The sequence below is a fragment of the Protopterus annectens genome, chromosome 6.part0, assembly GCF_019279795.1.
Source record: "Protopterus annectens isolate FY-2018-M chromosome 6.part0, PAN1.0, whole genome shotgun sequence".
NCBI lineage: Eukaryota > Metazoa > Chordata > Ceratodontiformes > Protopteridae > Protopterus > Protopterus annectens.
In genome coordinates this window covers 949386044-949401339 of record NC_056737.1, presented here as the reverse complement: position 1 = coordinate 949401339, position 15296 = coordinate 949386044, and positions in this window count along the sequence as shown.

The window sequence follows — 15296 nt, the reverse complement described above, 5'->3', positions numbered from 1 at the left end:
CTCATGCAAAGTTAAATTTCCTGGTAAATACACCATTGACAACACTCCCCACTATGCTGAAACCAGTGGTGTAAGAATTGGGAACACATGTAGATAGCAATCTGAACTTCAACCAAGTATCCACAGTGTTATGGAAAGGCTATGTCATGCACCTCAGAAGTCAGGATATTGTATTCAGATCTGATGAGGATATAACAGCACTGTACTCAAACCTTATCTGATTACTAATACAGTATAATGCTTACATTTTCATGTATCTCACCAGACACCTGCAGCAGCTGAAGAGACCAAGAAAATACAGGACCTACAAACAATGTCATGACATACGTGGATATACTGCAAGTTCTGTTCTTGAAATCTACATTAGAAAGGATGAAGTGACTTGTGCCTGGACTACAGGATGTCTCTGACCCTGCCCTGATGTGTATAGTGCACATCTGCACATACGCAGAGTCGGTTTAGAGGAAGATGGTAATGCAATGTCTCGCATGCTGTTGTAAAATCATCTATCTATTGTTAAGCAAGTGCACAAACACACACACACACACACACACACACACACACACACACACACACACACACACACACACAGTTGACTGCAGTGAAAATAAAATCCCTACATATCTGAGTACATAGAGTACAGGACACAGTACTTTACACAACTGTCACAGCACAAGTCTGACTTGGAGTGTCTCAGATAACATGTTATAGCTGATGACATCAGCAGTGTCTGTTGAGGACAATATAACAGTGTCCCACATGCTCACACAAACACACACACACACACACACACACACACACACACACACACACACACACACACACACACACACACACACACACAACTGTAGTGAGACTAGAACCCCCTACCTATCTAAGTACACAGACTACATAACACAATACTTTACCCAAGGGCCACAGCACAACTTTAACTTTTACATGGCTGCAGGTCAACTTATAGTGGATGACATCAGCAGCGCATGTTGCAGTGAAGAAGTTGGGTGGCTTGTATGAAATGGATCTGTGGGATTGTACAAGCATTAAAGGACTGTCAGTCCATGGGATTGGAGTGCTTACTGTAGAATACACACTTCTGCTTTTCTGGCCAGACACAGACACTCATATACATGCCCAGTTGACTGCAGTGAGAACAGAACCCCTACCTATCTAAGTACACAGACTACAGAACACAGTACATTATGCAAGTGCCTTGGCACAAGTCTGACTTTTACAAGATTGCAAGTGAACCTATAGTAGATGACATCAGCAGACCATGAGGGAGACAAAATGTTGGGAGACCTGCATAGTCTCATATGTTCATGTGTACATAGGAGGCTACTAGCCTAATGGCCCTCCTTTGTTTGGAAGCCTAGCTGTGTAAAAATACAAGTACCCTTATTGAGCATAGTTGGATGGTCATTATTAGCAGAGTGATTTTTTGAGCAGCACCCACTGGTCCTGTCCATGAGGGATATAGGTGCTACCCCAGAGTTGATTTTACAATCACCCAACTAGTAGTCAAGGTTGCACTTGAACAGAGTCATTGAGGAGCACTGATTCACATGCAGTGGGAGCCTATTACAGAGGCATGTGAATGAGTCATTGGGGGATGTATCTGTCTGCCCAGCATGTTCTGTTTATGTCACAGACTAGGTTGAGAACCCACGGCCAAGTTATTCTTGTCCCATTTGATTTACAGATGTGCAACATTTCCAGTAGGGCAGGGTCTGAGACTGCTCTGTAGGGAAGGCATAGGTCACTTTTCAGCAACCCGCATGATACTGAGTACACTGACAGGTCTTTTAGCCTTTCCATGTATGTCATGTTTGCAGACCCTGGAGTTTCCCAGGCACAGCCCTGTGTTTTCTCCAATTGCTGCAGGTGTCTGTTGAGGTACAGGCAGACGGGAGCATTGCACTCAATTAGTGGTCTGATAAGGGTAGAGTACAGCAGAGGTCTTACATGTGATGTCAATATGTATGGTGTGCACATTACAGAATGTGTGCGTCACCACTATGGACACATAGTGATGAAAGTGTAGATTGCTATCAGCATGTGTTCCCAAGTCTCAGAACACTGTGTTTGAGCTCAGAGAGGTGCTATCTGTATCATAATTAGCAGGGCTACTTCATTGCCAGAGGGGACAATATGCTTTAAAATTCAATCCATGAGTTTGGCACCAATCATTTGTGAGTGGCAACTCTTTCCATAATATGTTAACATCATTGGGGGACACTATATTAGTGCATCCAGTTAACAGTCATCTGCAGACATGGTAACCCACAGACCATCTACCACTGCTTGCTCTTCAGAGAGGTAGTTTGCAAACAGTTGAAGACCCAGCACAGATCCCTGTGGTATTCTAGTGGTAATTGGATACTGGTGGATGTGCAGTCCTCAACTTTGAGAGTGTGTATGTCAGTGAGCCAGTTGCCTATCCTTGTACTAGTGTATGGCTTAATTCCCACATGAGAGATCTTCACTATGACACATGAATGGGCAATAGTTTCAAAGGCCTTGGATAAGTCAATATAGGTGGTATGTCCTGTTATCCCTCATCCAGGTCTATCGGGTCAGTTTCCAAGAAATCCACAAGGTTCAATAAGCAAGATGTACCTTTGAGAAAAACAAAATGGGTAGGGTTAAGTGTGTTGAAGGGCACCTATGTCTCTGTGAATAAGGTCAATGCTGATTCCTTTCCTAGCCTTGCAGATAAGTGGTCTTAGGCATATGGGTCAATATTTGTAGTTTAACATGGTACCAGATTGATATGCATTGATATGCATTGCACAGCATACAACATTTGGTATTACATTTTGTACCATGGCTGACATATGTGTGGAAAATGTACTGAGACACCAGGGTTGCAGTGCTAGGGGGGGGGGTAGTGACAGATGGGTGTATTGTAAATATGGGACATGTTAGATAGCTCCTCAGCTTGTTATGTTTACACACATGATGTCATGTCATACACAAGAAATGGACAGTAAACAGCAATAGTACAGTATAATATAGCAATAACCCACCCCTGGGTGTGGGTAATGCGGGATTTACCCACGGTTGGCGTGGTTTGGTCCCGAGGGTGAAGCCCGAGGGACCAAACAAAGACAACCGTGGGTAAATCCCGCATTACCCACACCCAGAAGTGGGTTATTGCTATTATACTATGACATTATTTAAGAAAAGAAACAATTACTTTTCTTAAATAATGGCATTGTATAATGCCTCTTTGCTGCCCTTCCGCAGCTGTCTGGTATCCCCGGCAGTTCTGATGTACTGCGCATGCCTACGCAGTACATCAGAGCTGTGGCCAAAAGCAACGGAGAAAGCAAGGTCTCCGTTGCTTTTTTACTGTTTTGCTATGTTAAATGGGTTTAACATAGCGAGACAGCTTTAAAATAAGCAACGGAGATGTCCGTTGCTTATTTTAAAGCTGTCTCGCATGTTAAACCCATTTAACATATTAAAGCAGTAGATCTTGCTCTCGTTTTTAAACCTGTCTGCTATGTTAAATGGGTTTAACAAAGCGAGACAGCTTTAAAATAAGCAACGGAGATCTCCGTTACTTATTTTAAAGCTGTCTCGCCATGTTAAACCCATTTAACATAGCGAGACAGGTTTAAAAAAGCAACGGAGAAAGCAAGATCTCTGTTGCTTTTTACACACTGTGTCGCTATGTTAAAGGAGTTTAACATAGCGAGACAGCTTTAAAAAAAGCAACGGAGATCTCTGTTGCTTTTTTTAAACCTGTGTCGCTATGTTAAACTCTTTTAACATAGCGAGACAGTGTTTTAAAAAAAGACTTATACTAATGGAAAAAGTCCGGGCGACCGGACCTTTTTCCATTAGTATAAGTCGATTTACAACGTATACACTGGCCAATCAGCGTGCACGTTTTGGAATATTAATGGGGGGCCATGGTATAATATAAATATTTCCATAGCGCAGTGAGCAGTGGGTTTGCACTACGGTTGGCAAAGTGCATACACATGCAAGATACACATATTTGCGCATAGGTAAACAGTACGCAAATGCAAGCTGCATTGCTAAAGCCTGACGGTTAGTACTAAGTTTATGAAATACACCTGCTGCTTAACTGACTCTGTGACAACACATGTTAATGCATTTATACATTCCTTTTTTTGGCCCAGATGGTACTGGGTTTGAATACAGATGCATCTAATACTTTAAAATACTTTTCTTCAGAGTGATAATGCACTTGAATTGTTTATATAAGATGTGTTGCTGCATTTCACCACTGCTCACCATCACTGTGCATTGGTGCATGATGCTCACCTCCCCTCAAACATGGAGCCCAAAAACTGAAGGGATCCATTGCTTTTTCTGCTACTTATTTGTGTTGTGTGTGAGCCTATTTTTTAGCCAGATTAAAGATAACATGGGATAAATAGGAAAGTGGTGAAATGGGGAGCAAGCAGGGGGAAGAACAAAATCTGACAGTTAGTGTAGAGTCTCTAGAATGCACCTGCTACTTAACTGACTCTGTGGCAGCACATGTTAACATGTTAATGCAATGATGCATTCCATTTTGGGCCAGATAGTATTGGGTTTGAATACAGTCACCAACCCTTTGTGTCAGCCTAAGCTTCCTGCCCGTCACACAACTCCCTGTGCAGGTGATGATAACTGTGCCATATCCCTATTTTCTATAATTTTGATTCAGTGATACAAAAGCTTTGTGTCTGATGCTCATGGTGCATAGTAGCAGACATTTCAACTTCACTGAACATTTGCCAGTGGAAAAGAAATAAGCTAACATTTTTGCAGTTATAAGAAGCTTAGCATTTTCATGGCTTTCATCTTTTTGTTTTACTATTAAAGCCTATATGCTTACAAAAACACCTGTTTACAACTTAAGTCAAAGGTAGCAAACTAAACAGTCACCCTTGTCGAATAAAAAGAGAAAATATCCTAATGCTACATAAAATATAATCAGTCTACTTTTACACTCCACCCCCCCAGCAGCCCAAGATCTCAAAATATGAACATTAAGCTTGCTTTTCTCCAGCCTTTTTTTCTCTTGTTATTCTGTAAAACCTATATTTCTTATAACTAAACAAGTACTTATTTACTTTAGTATATTTAAAACATACAACAGTTAGTGAAAAGACTCCCCTCAAATTTAAAATACCCCAGATTATACACTACCACACTGCACAAAACGGTTTTATGGCATATAACATGCAGTTTATGTCATGAAATGTTTCATACAAATTCTGATAAGAACAAAAATTGTTTTACTTTCCGATAGTTTTCCCACTTTTAGTGTCCTTCTAAACATTAATGATATAAAGTGATGCATATACTTTACAGCCCACCCACAAGTTTAACCAAGTCAACAAAAGTCAAGTTTTTTTCAGCCACTTTTTCTTGCAAAACCATATTTCGCAAATGTGATAAGATGCTTTATAGTCTTCCATGTATTCACTAATTTCAGAGTTGCTGGTCTTATTCCTGTTCATCTCCATCTTTCAACGCCAGACTCTGGTTCAAGTCCTAGGTACTGCTGATTCTTCTAGTCAACTCCTGTGATTTTTTCTGTCTCTCAAGCATTTTTTCTTTGACGTACTGGAAAAGGTTTCACTGGTAAAGCCTCTGTGTGAACTTTACCTTTAAAAGAATAAGAAGCAGAGTCCCCTTCTGCTTGTTGACTCACTTTTTGTTTGATACACTTTTTTTTATTTCCCCCTTAGCCTGTTCTGTGTTAAAAATGACTTAGATCTTCCAGGAGAAGACAACGAAGAAAGTTGGATTCAGCAGGTTGAATTTCACACCTGCCTCCCAACATTCCGTGATTGCTGGGATAAATTTGGTTCTCTTCTGCCTAGTGTAGAGTGAATAATCATTTTCTACAAACAATATGCTGTCTAGCGTGTAAAGCTGTAGCAATACAGTTGTACCAAACAACATACCTGTTAGGTATCTCCTAATGTTTATCACTTAATTATTCTGCTGTCCTCACCACCCTGAGCCAGGAAGTCTGACTGCACTATGTGGTGACCCACTCCCTGGTCCCACATGTCCCTGTGGACAGGAGGGTGATGATGCACATCCAGCCTGCTTCTGAGGCTGTTAGTGGTGCCACCACTTGTCTGTCCTCCCGAGGGATGTGGTGGGCCATCCATCCACCCAGCTCCTACTCCCTGGGTGATGTTGAGAGGCCCTCCTCCACCTAACAGAGTCTGGTGGGGGTAGGGTGGGGTTGGGAATAGGTGGTGCAGGATGGGTAACCACCTCTCCAACCCCACCCTCTAATGGAGTTTGGTGGGGATGGGGGTCAGGCAGGAGCAGCACAGGATTGGTACCCGCCACCCTCCTGCACCACCTCCACCACAGTGAAGCTCCGAACATAACCTTAGATCAGATGTGGTGACCCACCAAATTTAAGCAAATTAGTAAGTGGAGGGAAAGAAACTAACCAGTCTTCTTTCTATGTCATACACTTAGCTGCTGAAGTGTAGCTTGTGCTGATGACCTACTTTATTGGATATATTTTTCTGGTAATGGGAAACTAATAGCTTTGCTCTTCATGTTCTACATACTCTTTTGCTGTAAGTTACTGGAAACTGCAGCCACTCCTTCACGAAATCATCAGCCCTACAGTATGGTTCTAAATTTAAAAAATGTCCTACGTATAACACACATTCTGACATTTTTGTGTTGCTTTTATTCTTCTCAGTCATACTACAAATATATATATATATATATATATATATATATATATATATATATATTGTACATAAAACTCTTTTTTTCTGGAAAATTATTTTGCAGTAACATCTTTGTATGAACTGAAGAAAGACCTTTATCTTTATTTTTTATCTATTTATCTTTATTAGTTTAACTTTTCAGTAGCAATTTTGGGCATTACAGCTCAATTTATGTTTGTTTAGCATGAAAACCCATAGTCCCACTGTCTTCACTATATAACAGTTTTGCATAAGATTCTTCACAGTGTGCTGCATTTGAATTCTCCAGTCTTCCTTTCCCACTAGACTTTTCTACTTTTACAATTTTCAGTAGTGCAAGACATTCCTGTGTGCTTCGAATCCTTCTGCTGGCAACTGGATAGCAAGGAAGATGTCATGGGTGCCATGATCAAATTTACCCTGTTTTTGAAAATAAACACAGAAAAAATTCACAACTCCACAAGTACATGTAAAATATATGATACTAATATTTTTTAAGCTCAGTGCTGTATACATGATGAAACAAAAGAAAAATAAATATTCAAAAAAAATGTCAGATCTCACAAACTATTGCAAGAGATTAAGTAAGTAAAATTCATTAAAATATCACATACCTATTAGGGAAATATGTAAATCCCTATGAAAATTATTTTGCTCTTTTTTCAAAGTTTAATCAACTATATTACAGTTAAATGGCTATAATGATCATATGAGGACATAACGCTAAACGAGTATGTAGTCAGCATTTAATAATTTAAGTATCATCTTTCAAGTCCTAAAATTTTCAGTTAAAAATTAAGAATGAAAGTTGATTAACGAATTATTAGCCCTTTGGCAAACATGTCCTGGTAAAGTGAATGTTGGATACTTTCCTAAAGCATCTCTAACATTCAGAGCAGTATATTCAGTGGAGCCGCATAAGGCATCGATTCAGCATTCCATCTGCAATAATCTTGATAGGCTTCCTGCCATATACTATTTCTGAGACCAGTGACTTTTAAGAGCTTCTTTTCCAGCTTCTACTAAGTGCTGCCACAAAGTGTGGTTCTCTCTGAACTTCACCCTGATGGACAGGAGCAGGAACTGACTGCTCATTCTTCATCTGTTTGGCCAACCATCATAGCCCAGGTTGCTGCTTCATCTTGGATCACTTATGGCACCAGTGCATGGCCTACCTCCTCTCTAACAGCTGGCAGTGAGCTCTGGAATTCTAAAACACAGATAAGATCAGAAAAATATAAATTAAATTGCATGCCAAGTCTTGTCATTTATAATTTAGTGCATAGTTCAGAAAAAAATGGTTACAGTTCATCAATTACTGGACAAATTGTTCAAAAAGGCAGGGATTACAAGTATAAATGTTTGTAATGGAAAAAAAATATTCATCTTGTCTTTCTAACAAAATCACTGTTTTTTACATCTAGTAATATTTAAGGCATTAGTATATAAGTCTGTGGCAGCTGTGCAGAAACTTACAAGCTTTGGCAATGCCCACAAGTATCAGCAAAAGAAACATCATAAAGGATTTCTGGGAATATAAATCACTTCTATTAGAATAGAGTCTTTTCAAACGAAAAGAGAATTAAAGGTTTATTTTCCTGGCAATGATGTTCACTTTCTTGACTTTTGCTGAAGATACATTTTTCACAGTTGAGTAACACACTTTTTCTGGCTTGGATCTCATCCCTGGGCATTCTGTTTTATGATCAAGCTGGAAAATTACTTTTTTTGTGTCTATGCTAATTGAAGTCCTTTGTAACAGCTCTTATCCCAATGTCTGTTAACAGCTAATACATATGAATAACTCATAGCATCCTTGTATACAGCACTACTGATTAGTGTCCTTGATGTGCAGTTACTTTGCTATGGAATTTATGTATATTATAAATGTCCTACTTCAGACTTTTTCAGTGTGTCAGGAAGACATTTTCCCTTTGTGATAAGACAGCTCCACTCCAGGCACCATAGTCTGTCCTTACCCTGATAGCTTGTCTTCCTAGGTTTCTCTAGTACTGGAATTCTCATGAGCTGCAGGTATTGAGTTTGCAGTCATCACACCGCAAGACTGGATGAGCTAAGAAAGGTTCCTGATGAATGTCATTGCTTTACTATCCTTCTCCTACAGAAAAAGGAAGGGACTAAATCTGCCTTGCTCTCCTCATCCTTGTTGGTGCAGTCAGTCAGTTTCACTGTGTCCTGGTCATACTGACCTCAACACAGGAATGCCCTTTGCATTTTGTTGAGTTCTGATACACTTTCAGTGGTGTTATAGTTGCTGGTAAATGCTGAAATCTCTCATTCCTTGACTTATTCTCTGAAAATATAAATCGATTTGTGAAGCACAGTCTCTGTCAAGTGAGTGGGAAGATGTACATATTATTCTAGGTGTATGACCCAGCATAGCAGTGTTCATCATTCAGAATTATAGCTTTTGATTAATGTATGAAGAACAGATGCTAAATGAGGGTGGGTGTCAGCAGGCATTGGATGGCATTCTCTAGGAAGATACATTATAGTGATGGCACTCAAAATGTTGACTGTGAATTGCAATGAATAAAACGTTATCAAAATGCTCAGTCTAACAGTTATAAACTAGTAACACTGTACAATTGTCAGTCAGAAACATTCAGTAGTTTACAGTTTTCATTTTAGTAAAAATATTGGAAATTATTAGTAGATTGTGATAGATTACTATCATAGATGCGACATTGACAAGCATGAACGGTGATGTTATCGACGCATATCCTCGACTCATGCATATTAAATAGGTCCAATGGTTGATGCAACAACATCGACAATGTCTTGTTGATATTAATATCAAAAGCTGCCATTGTCAACCATGCTTCATGTCTCTTCCTTGTTTACAATCTTATGAACTGATGCACAACTGTACGTCAACATTCTGAATCTGTCCTACCATGTTTGAGGAGGTGCCTGTTGTTCACCTGACTTTTGATTGTAAACCAATTGTGACTATATATATATATATATATATATATATATAGATAGATATATAGATATATATATATATATATATGGGTTACCGTTACTACATCGAAAGCCCATTCCATCGAAACTGACTTCACCGACACGGCAGATCATCAACAACTGAAGAGCCAACATTTCCTACATGGTAAGTCACTGTTTGGCCATCAACCTGAATTTTTCCTTTACCCCCACGGCAGTCCGTTCTCAGAGTTTGAATATTTATGTCCCCCACATTGTTGGCTTTGTTTTGCTGGTGGTTTTTGATGTTTGATGGCCAAACGGTTACTTACCATGTGGGAAACATCAGCTCTTCAGTTGTCGATAATCTGCCATGTCGGTGAAGTTGCTTTCGATGGAATGGGCTGTCGATGTAGGAATGGTAACCCATATATATATATATATATATATATATATATATATATATATATATATATACATATATATATATATATATATATATATATATATATATATATATATATATGTGTGTGTGTGTGTGTGTGTGTGTGTGTATATAGCTCTTCCATTAGAAGATAGTGGCATATTTCTTTTGAATATTCATAAACTATATATAACAATAGATGTACTGTAGAGATGTATATGTACAAGTGTATATATATATATATATATATATATGTATATATATATATATATATATATATATATATATATATATATATATAATATATATCTATAAATATATATATATATATATATATATATATATAGATATATATATATATATATATATATATATATATATATATATATATATATATATATATATATATATATATATATATATATATATATATATATATGTATATATATATATATATATATATATAGATCTAGGACTTTTGATCGAATGATCAAAAGTCCGAAACCCAAATGGGTGGGCATACGTACGCAAAAGTGCTTTTCACTGAAGAAGCACTTTTGCGTAAGTACGCCTGTTGCCGAGGCCGTACTATGGTCTGGATAAGGGAAAATTCCCTTTTCCCCAGTGTACTGTGGTCACGGAGGGAGAATATTAAAGTAGGGGGTGTAGGGGGTGCAGGGGGGCAAAGCCCCCCTGCTAAAACATTACTGTAGTGTATTTTTTTTTAGTAACATGCTTTAACAAAAGCGCTTTTTCGATAAAAACGCTTTTATTAAAGTGTGTTCAGTGGTTATGGATTCGGACGCTTGATCATTTGATCAAACGTCCTAGATCCATATATATATATATATATATATATATATATATATATATAGTTGTATAAGATATTTCTGAGTACATTAATTACAAGTATACTTAAGACAAATCTTACAGCACAAGAACAGGATCTCCATCTGAACTTGCTAAACTTGCTAACAACCATGGTTCAAGTATTGTTGACAAGGGCAGGTATATATGAACAGCAGACAGTAAAGCCCACCTTTTAATGAGGAGAGTACAGGACTAATTGTCATTATCTATCCCACTTGCTGCATGGTGTTGACTAGGCATTCTGATTGCAGCCTTTGCAATAGAAAAATGGGGGCAGGACAGGCCAGACCATAAAAGGAAATGTGTACAGTAATCCTTATGCCCATGTTGTTATACATGAACCATTTCTAAGCAACAGCCTTGTCTGGAAGTGTGAACTGTGGGAAACTTTACAGAAACAAAAATAAATATTCCTCCACAATGTAATAACCCTAAATCTGCAGGAAATTCAAGCATGCAGAGTAAAACATGCACCCATTTTACACTGGGGCTTGTTCTGTCCACATTTGTTTATGTCAGGAATGCATGTGTGCATAGGACTGTGCCACACTGCTTTGTCCAAGATACACTGCAAGGGCTGTCCAGTACAATGATCACCTTTAAAGTAGCCAAAGCTAAATGAGTTATATTTTACCAAGGATATGACCACCAGCCAGCTTCTCAAAAGATTTAGGACACCTTCTACATACTTTAACAACAGTGAGGGCCAAGGAAATAGGCATAAAAGGAGTGATTAAGACTCCAAAAGCTTCAGAACATTCTTGTCCCTGAAGTATGTTCGTACTACTGGCTTCATGGAACTTATGATCAGCTAGTGTTCTTTCAAGCCTGGCAGATAAGTACCCTTCAGGTAAATAATACCTTTAGCTTATTGTCTTTCTGTGAAACTTTATTGTCTAAGTCATTATTGTTTTTATCTATGATTGACAAAGGCCTCTTGTCTTGGTATGTGTAGTGGTGTACCATCTGTTAGCATTTTATACTAGGTTTATGGAAGTTTTTTTTTTTTTTTTGGTATAACATTGGGTGCTTAGTGTAATCATGTTTACAAAAAATGATGTTTCTGTCAGGAGGTTACCAATGCTTACTGCTTCTGCTACTGTTGCTCAGAATTCTATTTCAACTTGAACATGGGGCAATATCTGTTCTTCCTCTCTTACTTGAAAGAAGAAAAACTTGAGTAAGGTGTTGAGATCAGTGCTGATTCCTTCTGTGCCTCAGCCGAGGATGAGTGACTTCACGTTGGACAAAGCCAGTCTCTCAGACCATCCATTTTGTCTTCCTGGTTCATCTGATGTAGTACCCAAGTCAACAGCCATGGACCAGTTCCAGCCACATCCCCTGTGGCTATTAAGTTGTCCTCAACAGCCAAGGAAAAAGCACTTTTTTGTGCTTGGGAGAGGGAGTGGTGTCAGCTATACAGCATAGCCAAGTTAGTGTGCCTAACCTCTGGGCCTGTGCCCTTAGCTTCAGTCATTTTGATTATTGGGATTTTCCTAGGAAAAAGGAAAAAAATCTAAGAATTATGCATCTTCTGCCTCAATTTCTTTGGGCAGGGAAGATTTACTGAGACTCACTAAAAGGTTGTTTTCTGCTTTTAACATATTAAATTCTGTTTCATCCATTCCTGCTGACAGAAAAAGAAAGATGCTTTTCACCAATTCTGGCTGAATCTGTTAGATACGGAGGGACAGGCAGGAGAATATGTTGATTCTGATATTTTTTTCTGCCCCAGGAGCAACATTCTGACTCAGAAAAGCATCTCAACAAAAAGTCAGATTTCTTTCAATCAGAGCAGATTGAAATTCTTTCATTTCAGTGTAAATTTCATGACCTGTTATAACTGGATATAACTTTGCCAGCAGGTGTTTCTCCAATTTTAGCAAAAAGTGATTCTAGGGTATCCTTAATTTGTTTAGCTTCCTCTCACTTCACCAGTTTTAAGAAGTGCATTCCCTTCAGTTCTAGGCCCAATGTTTAAAAAACAAAACAGAACATTTCAGCAGAGAATAAGTAAAAAGAACTTCAATAAAAAGTGGATGGAAACTGTACTGAAAAAAAGGAAACTTCCCAGAATTAGGGGCAGCCAAACTAGTCTGAGTGACTATAGGACACTTCTACCTATTCCCATCCCCTCCCAGCTAGGCAGTCCCTTGAAGGTGTCCAGTAGCCTACACCATTTGTTTGTCTGGAATCAGATAATCTCGGACAACTGAGTCCTCAAAGTAATCCAGCTAGTGTACAGATGACGGTGGCAACCCCTTCACCCTTTCCCAGGAATTCTCCCTCATCCATCAAACCAGTCTGCCTTGTTTCCCTCAATTTATGATGACATTTTATCCAGGGAGTCATAGAAAGTGTGGCTCCAGAGAACAATGAAAAAGGTTTTTACTGTAGAATTGTTTTAGTTCCAGAGAAGGATGAGACATGAAGACTAGTACTGGATATTTCTTTTCTCATCCTCTATGTAAAAGGATGAACTTTCAAGATAATAGCTGTTCAGACCTTGCTACTCCTAATCTCTTCTCTCAGTTACATTTTAATTCTGGACCGGAAGGATGCCTAGTCCCATATCCTAGTCTGCAATCAGTTCCTTCATTTCTTAAGATTCTCTGCACTTGGAGATCACTATCAGTTTTTTGTCTTACCCTTTGGGTTATGTACTGCTACAAGTTTCCCCTAATTCAAATATGTTGATTTATGTGAATGGGTGAATGTCATCAAACAGCAGTGTTATTTTTTTCCTTCTATAGTAAAAATGAACTCAGTAGAATGATTCTTTGAATTGATCTGTCAAGTTATTCAGGGGACAGCACATGGCTAGATAGCATTGTCCACTGCCCTGGGTTGCAACAGTAATATGAGGCTTCTCCGCTGAGACTGAGGACCATGTAATGCCAAAATTGTCTATCTCAAAACACTGACATCATGGTAAGCCTTTCTGAATCCCTGTGCATGTGAACTGGTGCACAAGAAAATTAAAAGAGAGGTATCATGGCCATATAATGATAGAGATGATGGGTAATATGAGCTGTTCCATAGTGTTGGTCATGAACATATCCCCAATCTAACCACAAAGGAGGTTTCTAAAGCCCTAAGTGTAATTATGGAAGAAGCACAACATCCATGGATCCTCCATGTTACTTCTCAGGAATGGCCAGTTCTTGTATATATTGAAGGAGGTAAAAGCAAAGCACCTAGTGGTTGTTGCATTCAGTGCTTCCAGTGGTCTGTGCTATAAACTAAGAATTGCAAAGGTAGCTGTATTATATACATGCTCTCAGGAGATGTGTGGTCTTTACTATGAACTATGGATTGGACAGATGGCTGTATTACAAACATGCTGTTATTAGACATGTCAAGAATCTAAATGGCAATGCTCAGATCTGCTCTGAGCTACAACAGAATGGCATTAAATATACTGATCCCAAGGATATTGCCAATATCCTGGAAAATCGATTCAGTGCCAACTTTACCCCCCTCTCACCCTCTAAAGGGCCCATCTCAATACAGAAAGATTGCCAAATTCCAGTAATAATGGCCACACAGGTAAAAACGCACTCTCCAAAGCTAAGAATACAGCATCCATGGGATCAGATGATATCCCGGGCTGTGTACTACATGAACTACAAAATGAACTGGCACCTCACCTAAGTGTCATGTTTAACCATAGCCTCACCGCAGGCTTACTGCCCACTGAGTGGTGCACAGCTACAGTTATCCCATTCCACAAGGGGAGATCCAGCTTGGATCTTGGGAACTACCACCCCATCAGTCTGACAAGCCTGATCTGCAAGGCCATGGAACGTATTATCATGGAACTTATAAACAAAGACATTGGCAATCTGCAAACACTGGACCTCACCCAGTTTGGGATTGAGAAGGGCAAATCTTGTCTCCTGAACCTGATTGACTTCTTCAAATCAGTCTCCAGAGCTGTAGATGAGGGTAAGGTGGTCCACACAGCCTACCTGGACCTCACCAAGGCCTTCAATACCATTCCCCCACTCTGGAATCATAGATATGCTTACTAAGCTGGGCATTAATCCCTATGTCACTCGATGGGTTGCCAACTGGCTTACTGACAGAACCCACACTGTAAATGTAGCCAAATCTAAATCAAGCTCCAGACAAGTGACAAGTGGAGTACCTCAGGGTTCAGTCCTGGGACCGCTCTTGTTTGGTATCTACTTCTCTGAAGTACAGGCCAACACTAAGGGACTCTGGCTAACAAAGTTTGCAGAGGACTGCAAACTGGGAGGCATTACTGAATCCCTAAATGATGTGGATATTCTACAAAAGGGCCTTACAGAAACAGATGCTTGGTACCAGAGGCATGGGCTCAA